The 13099-nt window shown below is 43.0% G+C and overlaps 1 long non-coding RNA gene across 1 annotated transcript; it reads right to left on the minus strand.

Annotated features, from left to right (window-relative positions):
• Positions 1-432: 432 nt before the first annotated feature.
• On the minus strand, positions 433-3797 carry LOC125554239. The gene is made up of 7 exons (XR_007304355.1): positions 3464-3797; positions 1690-1936; positions 1446-1601; positions 1162-1356; positions 912-1070; positions 682-814; positions 433-595 (listed from the first exon to the last, which is right to left on the minus strand). It is a non-coding gene; the product is annotated as an uncharacterized LOC125554239 (long non-coding RNA).
• Positions 3798-13099: the final 9302 nt, after the last annotated feature.

The following is a 13099-nucleotide window of genomic DNA, read 5'->3' on the forward strand; positions in this document are numbered from 1 at the left end:
CGGCACACTCCTCCCCCAAAGACGATGAGGAAGAAGAAGATGCTCCCCCTTCAGTTGGGGGAGACAAGAAAAAGAAGGCCGCCCCAACCGGGGGGGCGAAGGGTCCAAGAAGGGAAGGACTCTCCTTCCGGACAGTTCCACCACCGCCTCCAAAGGCGAAGACGAGTGGCTGCTCAGGGCCAAGCCCTTGGCGAAGTCGTAAGTATTCGGATACCAGAGTAACTCATAGCATTCCTTTGTCGCACTGCTTCCCCTAACGCCGAATATGATTATGCAGGCCGCCACGAGCCCGTATCGATGAATCGTCGGACGGCTCCCTGGGCTCGTCGGATTTGGATAGCGATCCACTTCCGACCATCACCTCCCCTTGCCCTGCGGACGACGCCGAGGTATTGTCTCAAGAGGCACCGGGTCGTGGGGAGACAATCCTGGAGGCGCCTCAAGGCGACCTTCCGGACTCCGGGAGCAGAGGGAACAAGGCCCCTGAGGGCTAAAATCTTTATATAATACATAATATTTGTCTATCTAAAGACTAATTCCTCTATAGTTGCTCCTGGCTCCTGCAATGCACTCCTTTTGTAAATCTTGAGCTACCCTGAAAAAGAATGATAACAGAGAAAATTTTAGAACATGGCTTTAAGACTAGTGTGAGAAGTAATGTACTTTGATGATGTACCATACCAGTGTTTGGTGGCTTGTTTTGAGGTTGTGTAGGAGTCGTTAATTTGTGTTCTGTTGGTTCAGGACCACCTTGCTTGGTGGCATTGTTATATTCAGCATGGCCATTATTTGCTTCAGGACCATCATGTGCTTTCTACAGTTTAGGTTCAGTTTAGTTGTAAGTAAACTTATAGAAAACATATACATTGTTTGATAACATAGCAAAAATTTATGCGCTCATGCACACACACCTTAGCAACTGTGTGTTCATGTGGTGAAGATAAACTGGTGCAACCCTCTTTGGTTCTTGCGCAATTGCTAGGATGCAATTCCTGGTTAGTCTTGTCCGGCAAAGTTGATTCTGCACATCCTTGATTGACCCTATGATCAATTTTTTCATTGTGTGTTTTCTACAGTTGAGGTTTAGTTCAGTTGTAAGTAAACATACACAAAACATAGACATTGTTTGACAATGAATCAGAAGTTTATGCACGCACACACCTTAGCAACCATGTGTGGTAAAGATGAACCAGTGTAATCCTCTTTAGTTCTCGAAGAAAAGCTAGGATGTAATTCCTGGGCAGTAATCTGCTTATCTGGCAAAGTAAATTCTGTACTTCCTTGATTGGCGTAACCCTCTTTGGTTGATTATGCGCGGCCTTGATTGTCCTTATCAAACTTTTCAATGCGTGCCTTCTACACTTGAGGTTCAGTTTAGTATGACATAAACATACACAATCATAGGCATTGGTTGATAATGAAGTAAAAACATTATGCGCACACACCTTAGCAACCATGTGTGGTAAAGATAAACCAGTGTAATCCTCTTTGGTTCTCATAGAAAAACTAGGATGCAATTCCTGGATAGTGATCTGCTTGTCTGGAAAAGTTGATTCTACACTTCCTTCATTGGCCCTATCACACTTTTTGATGTGTGCTTTCTACAATTGAGGTTTCAGTTTAGTTGTAAGTAAACTTATACAAAACATAGGCATTTTTTAATAACAAAGCAGAAATTTATGCACACACCTTAGCAACCATTTTTTCTTGTGGTAACGATAAACCGGTGTAACACTCTTTGGTTCCCGCACAATCGCTAGGATGTAGTTCCTACAACTTATGATGAACAATTGTTTAAGTATGAGAATTAAGTAGAATATTTATTAGTGAAGAAACTATTACATCACCTGCATAGCATTCAATGGAGCATATTCTTCAGCTTCTTATGTGATTCATTTGGGAAGTCACTACCAATAACTCTTTCATTGAGATCAACCTGAAACAAGAACAAGATAATAGTATATTAATACTCGTATCTTTATCTTTGGGAGGTCACGGCACACTCCAGTTTATCTTACATCTGCTAGATAACTAGCCTCTTTATGCTTTACAAGTTTTTAAAGAGAATCTAGTTGTAGCAAACGGTATATGTTGGACTCCAGTGGAATAAGGTGATCTTTCCGTAAATATGGCCCATACACACATGTAACTAAAAAGGCACCCAAAAAGCACTTCAGAAGTTACTGTAACGCACATAGCAACATACAAACCTGTAACAACAATCTTTTGGTACAAAATCTGAGAGCTGCTGATTGAAACCTCCCTTCAACTAAGATGCAAGAATCAAAACTAACAAAATATTGGGACTGCTAAGATGAGGTAGGAAATAGGATAGACTAAAATTAGTACAAAATAGCATAGTACATTGCAGCCTGTGCAACCAAACACGATCATGTTTTATGCTCCAGCATAAATGGATGTGAGGTTATTTGCACTGGCGGAGCCTCATGGAGGCCAAAGGGGGCAACGACCCCCCGCCTCCCTCCAAATCTGAAAAAAATTATTACTAGTAAGCATTCAGCCCAGCCCAATGAAGCGACAACTCTCCCACACACAGACGCATCGCTCGTCTCTCCTCTTATCCTTCCCCCAAATGGACAAAAACATATCACTTTCCCCCAAATCGCCATGGATGAATCCTAGGTCTTGGACTCAACTGCCAGTCGAGACTGCAATAGCAAGCTAGGTATGTTTCAAAAAAAAAAATCAGTGTTGTTCAATGTTCAGAGACTTGCATAAATTCAGTGATGTTCAATGTTCAGAGACCTGCATAAAGTTCAATGAACAGAGACTTGCATAAATTCAGTGATGTTCAATGTTCAGAGACTTGAATAAATTCAGTGATGTTCAATGTTCAGAGACCTGCATAAAGTTCAATGTGGTCCGTGTAATTGTGTTCTCATGTTCACAGACCTGCATAAGATTCAGATCATGCAGGATTTTTGTGCTATGCTTTTTTAATAGTGTACTAGTACTGGACATGTTCTGATTTAGAGAATAGGTGACAGTGCTTTTTGAAATTTTTATCTCAGGTAACAATGGTGAAACAGCAAGCAATATAGATATACGTATATAAGATGTACATCTTGTTCCACTTTATGTTGTGAGGATGTGAGGCTGTGAGTTGCATCCGTTTTTAAGCACATTTTGCTTTTTGTTTGAAATTGGCCCCCCTTGGTCGCTCGTCACTCCGTTGGCCTCTAACACCACTTGTACTACTTTTGAGTTTTACCATATAAAGTTCGATTGGACCAAACAGTTGCTCACATATTTCCAAGAAAATCCGTCAGAATTGATTTCTAGGCAAGCAAGCAATTCAACAAACACTTAGAGTGCATTGACTACATGAAGGAAGTAAGGAGATGAAGGAGAAGATGATCAAGATTTGAGATGCATAAATGGAGGAGCCACTTGGGTTGATTTAATGGTAAAACTGTAGGGGCTATGGGATTCAATAGATCACCTGCTTGACGTGGTGGAGGCTGAAGATGCTAGATGGAGGCGAGAGCTGCTTGCTGGGTGGTGTACCGATGGACAAACGACGCAGCTTCGTGTGAAGGATGAGATCGGCTCGGATGCGGCCTCGGGACGGTGAGGACGGAGTCGGGAGGAGCACCGCTTTGTGACGGTGAGGACGACGGGCGCCGACGAGGCTCCAACTGGTGACCTTGTTGATGGAGAAAAAAGGGAGTCGTCGGCGAGCGGAGCTAGCGGCGGAGGGCGGCGCTTGAGGATGAGGTTGCCACCGTGCGGTGTGCGGGAATGGTAGCGCGCAAGGAATTGGGAGGTTGGATAATGGGGAGGTGGGCAAGATGGCGTGGAGGAAAAATAGCAGGCGATAATATATGAAAACGAAAATTTAGAGTCGTGGAAAGTCTTGCGCGCGGTAAAGAAAACATCTGTAGCGCCAAATTTTGTTAAGAGAAAATATTCCGGAAGGCCAAATTTAATTAAGTGTGAATAGTTTGGCAGCTCTAAGTAATCATATATATGTATGTGTTAAAAAACGCATATATCGATAAATAATTTTTTAGGTGTATCCTTTATTGGATAAATCCGTATGCCTTGGTCTTTTTGAAAAACAAATTATCAAACTTCATTGGGTAATATAAGTATCCAAGTAATATCGATATAGCTTAATAAAAATAATAAAGGCAATGGTAGATCGAAGTTGAGCTTGCCCCTCCTCCGCGCGCTGCCGTGTCGACCGCAGACGCCGCCCTGGCATGCCATCCCTTCACCTAGCCCTTGTCGGCGACGGGGGCGACAACTCACAGCGACTCCTCCAAGCCGATCTAGACCAGCTAGTCACTGATGCGGTGTCGGTGTCCGATGTGGCAAACGTGGCCCGGCCTTGCGCCACTCCTGCCGCTCCTCATCCTGTGCCACCCTCTTGGCCGACGTCAGGGTGCTACGTGACGATGTGTCGTTGCCATGTCGAGGTAATGGAGGAGGCACCCAGGAGAGCTCCTCCTCCTTCACGACCTTGTCACGCCAGTTGCAGCGCGGCGGTGATGACAGTCGATCGAAACTGTCAAACGTGATGCGCGAGGGGGGTGGCTCCTCCTTGAGGCGACATCCGGTTTGGTCTCCGCAGTTTCATCAGAGGGGAGGCTTCTCAGTCCCCGTGTTCATTTAAGCTTCTAACAATGGTCAATGTAGTACCTCGCTTGAAGCACCGCACCGCCTCCCATTTCCAACATCTCACGCTGCCGGTCATAGTCCACACCCAACTTTAGTTAGAGGAAAAATGCAGTTGGATCGAAATAAACCTGCCACAACGATTCCAGTAAATCGTGTGGCTGGCTCGAGCATCCAGGAGGGCCACCGTCACCATTTTCCAGCTGGAGGCATGGCCGGTTGCAGCATCTCGCGCCATGGTATTTTTGTTATCGTGAGGTGTTCCAGCTGCTTCCTTTGGTTTTAGAAAACATTACACACCCCCTTCCCTTGATATGTTATAAATGACCGGCCCAACTAAGGAACAAGCATGAACCTCCCTCTTGCTCCTGGTTCTCAAGGCCCCCCAAAACTTCCTTGGTCTGGTTATAGAAAGCATCCAGAAGCTTGTTAGGTTTTTAAGTCAGTTATCTTTATCTTGTTTAGGTTAATTTCTGCCAGGTTTTACTATGTTTTCCTGGGTTTTCCTTTATCATTTATTTTTTACTCTTTGTTTTGATTTTTATTTATTTATCCTTTAAATTTTTTATATTTCCCTTTCTTTATTTTTTTCAAATTATTGAAGTTCTTCCACATTTATGAACATTTTTTAAGAATTCCCACTTTTTTAATTAATGAATGTTTTTTCAAACCGTGAACAATTTTCAAATTCACAATAATCTGAAGTTCACAAACATTTCTTGAATTTGTGAACTGTTCCCTAATTTATTGAATTCTACAATTTTTTTGCAAAAAAACTTTGAAACCATAAATGTTTTTCAAATTCGCAAAACTTTTTTGAGGTCATGAATATTTTTTAAATTCATTTTTTTAGTTTGTGGTTAAATTTTTTGAATTTTTGAACTTTTACCTCTCAAAAAAAATTGGTGAACCTTTTCAAATTCATGAACATTTTCAGAAGGCATGAAGCGTTTTCAAATTCATGTTTTTTTTCAAGAACGCAGACATTTTCAAATTTGAATTCCCCCCAAATTTGTGATCTTTTATAAAAGTCAATGGCCATATGTGGGCTATGTGGGCGTTTCCAGGACTTTAAGAATAACAAAAGAAATGTACTAGTTACTATAACACTTCACGGATTTCACCAAATGTCCCTTACTGCTTTTCATTTTTACGATTTTCCAGTTTCTCCATTTTTGTTGACTATAATTTGTTCTTGTTAACTGGGATGTCAACGATGCAAAGTCGATGTCATGCACTTGCAAAATATTATTGAAATATTGACTAGACTACTTTCATTTTCTATAAACTAGTACAAAGAAGCATCCAATCAGGACAAGTGAACCTGAAATAGACTTCATTAGTACAAAAGTAGTCCACGGAATTCCCAGTGCTCCTAGCTTTTTTTAGGCACCGAGTGCTCCTAGCTTTTTTTTTGAGGCACCGAGTGCTCCTAGCTGACGCTCGCGTGCGTCAAAACGAGCAGCTTCCGCTAAAGGATTAGCGCAAAACAGGCCGGCCCATTCCCAGGAGCGAACCTAAAAAGAGAAATGCCACGTGACTGACCATATGTTAAATTACAGAGCTCAAATATAGGTATTATGTACAGAGGTAGGTCCGTCTTTTAATCTTTCCTTCAAGAAATGAATAATGTTTTCTCGAACAAAATTTTAAAACGTGATTTTTATAAAAAAAAGTGAATAATTATTGACCACGGATGAAAATCCAAACATTTGTTGAATTTTTGTAAGTTTCAAATATACATTGAATTTTTTTGCGAATATACGCCAAACAATTTTTAACTACACAATGTAAATTTTGGTGATATATGATGCACAAAATTTAAATATACATTGAACATTTTTGTAATATACGTTAATGCTGAACTATTTTTAACTACACATTGAACAATTTTGTTATATACACGAAACTAATATTAAATACATATTGAACATTTTGTGATATACGTTGAACAATTTTGAGATTTTGAACAATTTTTTTTAAAAAAGTGAACAAAATTCTAAATCCATGATTTTAAAAAAAAATGAACAAAATTTGGAATTCGAACCATTTTCTTGAAAACAAAATATAAAAGTAAAACGAAAAAGGATAAGATGAAAGAAAAGAAACAGAAACAGAAAAAGGAAACAAAAAGGTAAAAAAAGAAACAGAAAAACAAAAAAACTAGCAAAATAAAAAAAACTGGTTCAGGGAACCTACTAGAAGGTTCCCAAAACCAGGTCTCGCTCGAAGTGGGCTGGCTTGTGCGCCTCGTTTGCTTGCCTCGCTTCAGCGAAGCAGTGACGAACGAACACACAAGGGCGTCATATAGGATCTTCCTGGAATTCCCAGGAAGAACCCCAGCTCCACCATTGCGTCAGGCGACGGGGGAGCTTGGGCTGGGGGGAGACCGGGATCGGGTGGCAGGAGAACTTGGACTGGAGGGAGGATATCGGCATATGGCGGCTAGGGAACTTGGCTGGTAGGAGCAGCGGGGGCGGCAGGGGAGCTCTGGCTCGAGCGAACCACCTCGAGCGGCGGGGGAGCAGAGTGGAGCGAAGCAGGAGTTCAGGCTAGCGGTGAGTGGCGATGGCGTCATATCTATGACAGGTGGCAACCGTCGGCGGCTTGAGAGCTCTGGTTGGGGCAAATGGGGGCAGGAGAGCGGCGGCTGGTGCTTAGGTGCCGAGCAGTGGCGGTGCTAAGGACAAACCCTCATAGTAGATCGATTTGTTTAGTTCAGGAGTCGCGTATAGTTGTACAAAGCAGATTGCAAAAATACCAAAGGGTATATATGTCATTCCACCAGATTTATCAAGTTAAATAAGGACAAATGATCAGTAAACTAATGTAAAGTACATATAAGTCTAAATTAAATATTGCAAATCATCAAGTGCCAAACTAAAATAGGGCAAATCATCAAATCCCTTGTATCTTTGGGATGATTAAGGATTTTTTTCCAGGGAGAGATGATTAAAGGTTTTTGTTTTAACATGAGAATATTACAGAGGTAATATAATATTACTTAGGAGAATATTATGAATGTGATGATTAAGGTCACAATCAAATAACAAAAATGCCTCTTAGTCAATTTGTTCGTGCAATTACTCGGGTCATTTATTCGAATTTTACCACAACTACATTTTTATTAGCCTTTTGAGTACAATTTTTTTTTATTATAATCACATATAAAACGTCTCACAAATCATCTCTAAGTTAATTTAAATTATGTACCTATTTTCTAAATGGCTAATTATAAGAAAAAGTTTGTGACGCCCTATAAATGTCTTAAGAAGCGTCTTTAGCTTGCTAGTGTTCATGGGCGTAGAGACGAATACAAATAGCGTCTCAGAAAAAGCGACCATACAAGCCATTTTTGTTGTAGTGGAGTGCTCTATTTCATCAAAACACACACTGCTCGTATGATAAACCGCGACAACTTATGTCTTACCATGCCATATTCATGAAAAAACTAGTGAGGACGCATCTGTTTCAGCAACAATTACGATGGTTATCACATGATTCATGAGCACACAAAAGTAGCAGCAGTTCCCATAGACGGATTCAAACAGAGTACTAGCCCCAGAGGGGTCGATAACAGGCAAGGTTTGGATAATTAGACATAATCCAAACTACTATTAAACACTAGCTGGGGCAACTATTTCATGCCTCGATCTAATTTGGGCTGGACACAAGACGGACCTTGCCATGAACATCATCGAGGACGTCCCGCAGCAGCTCAATCCTGTGAACCTTCATGAAGACAACCTTGTGGCCTTGCCACTGATAAACTTGTTTGTGGAGGCATGTCATGTCATCTTCCTGCGTAAGCTTGACAAGAACAATATTCCTCATAAATGAAGGAGTAGATTTGAACTTCTTGTGCTTCAGTACACCCTAGACAACACGCCTGACAACAGTGAGGCTGGAATACAACTCTTCATTGGTATAACCGCAAATGGCTTACAGGATCCAACAGCCTAAGAACTCTATTTTCCCTGTGTGTATATTCAGGTCGTCCGCCTCATAGCGAGTGACATGTACAACCACAATCCTTGTCTGCATCAGGGCTCTAATTGAAACAGAAACAAATTCTGAATTACTTTTCAGTATAAGAAACACAAGTTATTTAAACCACTATGTATACCATTGCATCGAAGCTAATAAAATTTTGCATTATTAATCACCACATACTTCCTTTTCTAAAAAAATCACCACATACTTAGATGAAAAACCACAATAAAGATCGGCAAAGAAGGAAATCACCTTGGGCAGCTCAGCGGGGGGGACACATCCTCGAAGGGGGAAAACTGCTCCTGCAGTGCCACGGGGGCTGTAACCTCAAACGGGGCGTTGACCATCTCAGTATTTGGGGTCGCCTCGGTGGTTTCCTCCATCTTCTTGGAGCTCTCTGTCTCGTGGGGATCAGCCTCCCGCGTCTGCTCCAATATCGGCAGATCTTTACCTGGTTCTCCTTGGTCCATCATGAAACTGACGAATACTAGGAGACCACTGAAAGGAAAACACAATCGCAATGACAATGAAACAAAAAAGAGAGTGAGGATCGGTTACTGCTTTGCAAAAGTTCTTTTTTTCCTCTGAACGAAAATATACCAACATCACGGATCCGCTTACCTTCCCTTCGTTCGGAGAGAAGAACAGTGGCAGATGCAAGTGTTGCCTTTCTTGAAGACGGTGAGGGAGAAGGGGATTCAGCGAAGAGTGAAATGATGGTTGCTTTGTCCGTCAAACTTAGACTGCGGGGAGGTGGGGTTTTGTGATATGACGGCTCATTACTGCCGCGCTACGACCGGGGTGACTCTCCGCCTGCATACTGCCTTCTAATTTGGTGGATGGCATTTGGGCCCGTGCGCTGCATGGCCCGCATGTCGGTGAACAAAAGTATAACGACATTCAGTAGAGGGAGACGTTTCAATGACCTAGGAGGAGCCAGAAGTGGTAGAGTGTCTCCACTGTACGAGTAGTAATTGTTTTTCTGGGTAGCTGTAGAGTGTCTCCACTGTACTAGTAGTAATTGTTTCTCGGGTCCCAAGACAAGACAGCCCATCCACACTAGTAAATAGTAAAATCAATTCAAAAGCCCATATATTTACTGAATGAGAGGCGCTACCCACACCCAGCACACCCCCCTCCCAAAAAAACCTGGGTGCTCTTCTTCCTCCTCGCTCCCACCCATCTCATGTCAGCTCGCTCCACTTGTACCCCCAAATTCCTCACCTCACTCCTACAGAAAACCCCAGCTCCGCTTCTTCCTCACTCCTACAGAAAACCCCCAGCTCCCCTTCTTCTTCGCTCGCACTACAACTAAGCTCATCATTCGTTACTCTGCTCAAATCCGTGAGTGCGACGCGACGCCCTCGAGGAAAATGGAGTCGGCTGACCCCAGCGCCAAGAAGATGAGGCTCCCGCCAGCGGCGACGCCTGTTGTAGATCCCGCACCTGGCAACGCAGGGAGAAGCGGCGACCCCGCCCCCACCGGATCCCAGGAACCCGTAGAATCTCGGGTGGACCGCATCAGCGATCTCCCGGATGCCATCCTTGGGGAGATCATCTCGCTTCTCCCCACCAAGGATTGCTGTCATACCCAAATCCTCTCAATTCGGAGGCGCCCTCTATGGCGCGCTGTTCCCCTTAATCTCGAATGTTGTCAGCTATCTCTCTTCAATGATTTTGAAATCCCCAGAGCCATCATCTCCTCCCACCAGGGCTCCGTTCCAAGCCTCTGCATCCCGTCATGCTACCTGAGCAAGCATAGATGCCCTGCACGATGGACGCCTGGTTGGAATCCCCTGAATTCACAGAACTACAGCTGCTTGAGTTCTACTATTCCCCTAGAAATCACATACCACATACCGAACGCCATGAACTTGTGCCCTCAGCACCGATTTCCATCTTGGGGTTTTCGTCCTCTCTCCACATCGCCACCTTTGCGCAGTGCTACCTACTAGACAATTTGGTACTAAACCTTCGACTCCCATTTCTCAAGAAACTTTCACTTGTGCGGGTTCGTATATCGGAGGCCTCATTGCACAACATCATCCACTCCAGTTGCCTGCGCTGGAGTGCTTGGTGCTTGTTTTCACAGTTAGAACCGGTTGTCTCCAAATAAAGTTGCCTAACCTTGTAAGAATTGGAATTTCTTTTGACGGAAGGCAGCTCATCATCCAAGATGCCCCTTCACTTCAAAGGTTGATCCTTGATTCTAGTTATTCACCGTTGCAAATAACTGTCCTCTCTGCGCCTAAACTAGAGACCTTGGGTGTAATACATGATCTTTGTGCTCATTTCAATATGGTGTTTGGCTCCACAGTTCTTCGGGTACTTTATATTATCATCTAGACTTGTAACCATAAGATGCATTTTAAATTTCTGTGCATAATTTATATATCATCTTGGAGTACACATTTTGTACCAATATTATGTTCTATGCTCAGTGAAGAGTTTCTCCATGGATGGCCTATCAATGGTGTTGGATTCTGTCAAGATCTTATATATCCAAATGAATAGTTATGATCTGAACAAGATTATTGCTTGCTACAATGCTTTCCATGTCTGGAGAAGTTGTATATAAAGGTGATAATTTCATGCACATTGTAAGCCCGCATATAGTGTACTAGAATTAACCATTCAGCTGTTGCTCTTTCGACACTCTTCTTTTAGACCTTAACTGTTTTCAATCTTCATGTCTATTTAGGCAATAGGACGGGGTAAGAAAGTTATAACCAATTGGTGGATTCGTAAGCATCGGGATTTTCTCACTTCTCATGAGATTCGATTGAAGACAATAATGCTAGAAGGATATGTAGCCAACAATGCAAACACAAGATTTGTCACATTCTTCCTGTTAAATGCGAGGTTACTATTGTCCATCAGGCTTAAGTTTATTAGCAGCATGGTTTTGACGGATGGGTATGTCGAAGAGCAAAAAAAGGAGTTTCAGGTGGGCAAAAGAGCTTCTGAACGTGCCGGACTTCTATTTACAACATATCGTGGTCATAATCCAGTAAATTTTACGACCCAGGATGTTCATTCTATGGACCTGACTGATCCATTTGACTGTGACTGCCGAAAACAGTGCTGGAGTTAGATGTTGTTGCCCTTTTCAATCTGTTTTTTTTTTGTAAACCTGATGAACAATTAACCCTCGTGCTTTTGTACAGTTTGTAAGATGGAGTTAGATGTTCCTGCCCTTTTCAACTCGGCTGTGACTATCATATTTTCTTTGAAACAAGGCAAATGGCTTGTCATTCATTTAATTTAGAGTGAAATATTGTAACAAATCCAAACCAAGGGAAATAACATCAAATGGGCTGTAAATTTTCATAGGAAAGGCTGCATGACCGTGACAGATTTGGATTCTGACATTTGGGACCCACGAGGAAATAGCCTATCCAAGGTGGTGTCGACTTACTAGCTAGTCAACAAACGATTCTGCCTACCAGCCGTTGGATTGACATCCAACATCTGTCGTGTATCTTCTATCTCTTGTCTTCTTCTTCCTCCAATCGCCCAAACCAAACCACCTTGTCGGCTCCGCCTGCTCCTGCCTCCCATGGCTGGTTGCGCCTCCGCCGCCATACCATACGTACCCTCCAATGTTGGCCAATCCCTCCCTCTATTCCCCCACACGTCCTGTTATTCTCCGGCGATGTCAGCCCCAACACGCACCCGCGCCCAAACCAGTCAACCCTCGTACTCCCCTCCGCCTGTGACTGGACCGGCGCATCTTCAACGACTCGTGTTCGTTCCGTCTGAGGCCTCGCCGTCGTCCTCCGCCTTGCGGCCTTGGTTCGCTCGCCGTGCGCGGTGCGCCGCCCTCTTGCTTTGTCAACGTCGTCAACAACCGAGAGGAACAAGGAGATGACTGTACATGGAGAGGATGACAGTAGGGACCCACCAGCGTCATGGCAGTACGCAAGCAAGTGCCTCTATAGTACAAGCCCAAAAATATGGTTCCTCCTAATGGTTGGACATCTGGGGCTCATGCCATTATCAACGTACTCAATAAACAAGAGAATTACACTATGAGCGGCTGACACCAGAGACCCAGCAAGTCACGCGGTTTTTTTTTTGAGGAATAAACAGTTGTTATTTATACTAGTTTTAGCGGCGGATCAGGGTAACAACGGGGCTGTGCGGGGGCTGTGACCCGTCTAGCCAGGGTTTTATTTATGTTTACCACATCATGAGCCCAGTTGCGTTTTTTTCTTGCTGAAAATGACTAGCCCAGTTCTATTTTTTAAAAGAAATACCCAAACAAGGCCTACTTGCTTTATTGGCCCTGCTGGGCTGCAAATCTTTCAAGACGAGGAGAGTTCATTCGATTTGCCCAGAAATGGGTTGTACATTTTTTAAACACATCAAACCGGGAATTAGTTTCAATTTTTTTTATTTCAAGATCTTAAATTCCATTGATTTTTATGCATGGACAATTATTTGGATTTTATATTTATATAAA

Source organism: Triticum urartu, chromosome 4 (genome assembly GCF_003073215.2).
Source record: "Triticum urartu cultivar G1812 chromosome 4, Tu2.1, whole genome shotgun sequence".
Lineage (NCBI taxonomy): Eukaryota > Viridiplantae > Streptophyta > Magnoliopsida > Poales > Poaceae > Triticum > Triticum urartu.